Raw genomic sequence first — 3,449 nt, 5'->3', positions numbered from 1 at the left:
TGGACTGTTCTCCATAGTGGCTGTACTCATTTACATTTCCAAGAACAGGTTATGAGGGGTCCCCTTTTTCCACCTCCTTGTCAGGATTTGTTATTGCCTGTCTTTGGATATAAGCTATTGTATCTTGGTTGAGATGAGATCTCATTGTAGTTTTGATTTACATTTCCTTGATATTAAATGATGTCAAGCACCTTTTCATATGCCTGTTTGCCATTTGTATGTCTTCTTTTGAGAAATATATATTCAAATCTTTTGCCCATTTTTTGATCAGATTATTAGATTTTTCCCTTTAGAGTTGTTTGGGCACCTTATATTCTGGTTATTAATCTCTTGTCAAATGGACATTACAAATATTTTTCTTTCATTCTGTGGGTTGTCTCTTCATTTTATTGATTGTATCCTTTGCTATATAAATGCTTTTAAACTTGATGTGATCCCATTTGTCCATTTTTGCTTTGGTTGCCTATGCTTATGGGGTTTGAGAAACTTTGCCCAGACCAAAGTTTTAGATATTTTCCCCAATGTTTTCTTGCAATACATTGAGGTCTTAGATTTTAATCCATTTTTATTTGAGTTTTGCATATGATGAGGGATAGAAGTCTAGTTTCATTCTTTTGCATATGGATATCCAAGTTTCCCAGCCCCATTTCTTAAAGAGGCTATCTTTAACAAAGGCCTTAGAAATTCTGCCTTAAGACTACAGTATCAGATCCAGCTCCTACCCAAGAGTTTCCAGCCTAACAGCCTGCCCTACAGACTTGCCATCCATAAGTAACTCCACAAAATGAATACACACACACACACACATTTATAAATTATTTTCATTGAGGGAGATGATAGAACTAGTCTTGCAGTATTTCAGACTTAATAAGCTAAATTCCAGTTGTCAAGATAAAGACAACAAGAAAGAAGGCTAGTCTAGATAGAAAGAATGACTACTTTACTTGTAGACATCTTGAATTTCAGATACAGTCATGAATCACGTAATGACAGGGATATGTTATGAGAAATCCCTTGTAGGTAACGCTTTCATTTTGCAAACATCATAGTGTAGTTATACAAACCTAGATTGTATAGCCTAATACACACCTAGGATGTGTGGTATAGCCTACTTCTCCTAAGCTACATACCAGTACAACATGTTACTGTACAGAATAGTGTAGGCAACTGTAATACAATGGTATTCGTGTATCGTAACTTATGAACATAAAAAAGATACAGTAGAAATATAACATAAAACATAAAAAATGATAGACTTGCTATAACATTTACCGTAAATGAAGCTTGCAAGACTAAAAGTTGCTCTAGGTGAGTCAGTGAATGGGTGATGAGTGGCTATGAAGGCCTAGAACACTACTGTACACTACTGCAAACACTATAACACTGCGGACTTTAATAACACTGTACTCTTAAGGCTACACTAAATTGTATATTACATATATATATAATTGCACTTTAGGTTCTGGGGTACATGTGCAGAACTTGCAGGATTGTTGTAGAGGTACATGCATGGCAATGTGGTTTGCTGCCTCCACCCCCCTGTCACCTATATCTGGCATTTCTTCCCATTTATCCATCTCCAACCTCCCTACCCCCTGCTGTCCTTCCCCTATTCCCCAACACCCCAACAGACCCCAGTGTGTGATGCTTCCCTCCCTGTGTCTATGTGTTTTCATTGTTCAATACCCACCTATGAGTGAGACAATGTGGTGTTTGATTTTCTGTTCTTGTGTCAGTTTGCTGAGAATGATGGTTTCCAGGTTCATCCATGTCCCTATAAAGGACACAAACTCATTGTTTTTTTTATGGCTGCATAGTATTCCATGGTGTTTATGTGTCACATTTTCCTTGTCCAGTCTATCATCGATGGGCATTTGGGTTGGTTCCAGGTCTTTCCTATTGTAAACAGTGCCACAGTGAACATACGTGTGCATAGGCTACACTAAATTTATTTTAAATTTTTTTCTTTCTTTCTTCAATAACCAACTACTTAGATCACTATATTTCTTTTACTTCATAAACTTTAATTTTTAAAATTTTGGCTCTTTTGTAATAACATTTAGCTTAAAACACACTTCCCACAGCTGTACGAAATATTTTTATATCCTTATATCATAATATTTTATTCTATTTTTAAAGATTTATTTTTGGCTTTCCAACTTGGACCCAGCAGAAAGCCTCTGGCAAAGAAGATTGGCAAGAAGAAAGAGGGCCATTCTGCCATCAATCAGGTGGTGACCCAAGAATATACCATCAACATTCACAAGTACATCCATGGAGTGGGTTTGAAGAATTGCACCCCTTCAGCACTCAAAGAGATTCAGAAATTTGCCACGAAGGAGATAGGAACTCCAGATGTGCGCATTGATACCAGGCTCAACAAAGCTGTCTGGGACAAAGGAATAGGGAATGTCCCATACCAAATCCATGTGCAGTTGTCCAGAAAATGTAATGAGGATGAAGATTCACCAAAAAAGCTCTATACTTTAATTACCTATGTACCTGTTACCAGTTTCAAAAATCTATAGACAGTCAATGTGGATGAGAACTAATCGCTGATGGCCAAATACATCAAATAAAGTTATAAAATTGCAAAACATTTGTTTTTGTTTACTTTTTAAGTTTATTTGTTAAAACTAAGACACTAACTCACACATTAGCCTAGGTCTACACAGGGTCAGGATCAATATTACTCTCTTCCACCTCCACATCTTGTCCCACTGGAAGGTCTTTAAGTGCAATAACATGCATGAAGCATTAATCTGCTATGAAAACAATAACTTCTTCAGGACTTAAGGACCTGCCTGAGGTTATTTTATACTTAACTTTTTTTAGTAAATAGAAGGAGTACACACTAAAGAAACAATCAAAAGCATTGTGTAGTAAATTTATAAACTAATAACAGCCATTTACTCTCAAGTATTATGTGCTATATATTTTTGTTGTTGTTGTTAAAAACTAAGACACAAACACACACACATCAGCCTAGGCCTATCCAGGATCATCAAGACACCAATGGGCAACAGGAATGTTACAGCTCAATTATAGTCTTACGGGACCATTATTGTACATGCAGCCTGTTATTGATGAAAATGTTATTATGCACCACAGGATTGCATATGGAAAATTCCAGCAGATATACTAAGGAGGTAGATAGAAACTCGAGTTTTAGGTTCGTAAGCTATTCTAGTCAAAACATTATATTCAACCACAGTAAATGTAGTTTCTGGCTGCATAGATAGCACATATAACCCATAGAGGCTGAAATTTACACATTACAACTCATGTGTAAAAGAAATGTCTAGCTCTAATTATTGTCTGAACATAACTTACCTTCAATTTCACCCTAAATTCAAAATTTGTCTAGTAAAGATAATTCACTGTCTTCCCATTTAAGGCAGTGGGAAGTGTTTCTTCTTGGGTAAATAGCCTCTCAAATCAGAGTTGAA

General features: G+C 36.2%; 1 pseudogene; it reads left to right on the top strand.

Annotated features, from left to right (window-relative positions):
- Positions 1 to 931: 931 nt before the first annotated feature.
- LOC116529983 lies at positions 932 to 2,552 on the top strand (annotated as a pseudogene).
- The last annotated feature ends 897 nt before the right edge of the window (positions 2,553 to 3,449 follow it).

The sequence above is a fragment of the Sapajus apella genome, unplaced genomic scaffold, assembly GCF_009761245.1.
Source record: "Sapajus apella isolate SASKATOON/1434 unplaced genomic scaffold, GSC_monkey_1.0 scaffold3, whole genome shotgun sequence".
Taxonomy (NCBI): domain Eukaryota; kingdom Metazoa; phylum Chordata; class Mammalia; order Primates; family Cebidae; genus Sapajus; species Sapajus apella.
This window is presented reverse-complemented; position numbering and strand designations above follow the sequence as displayed.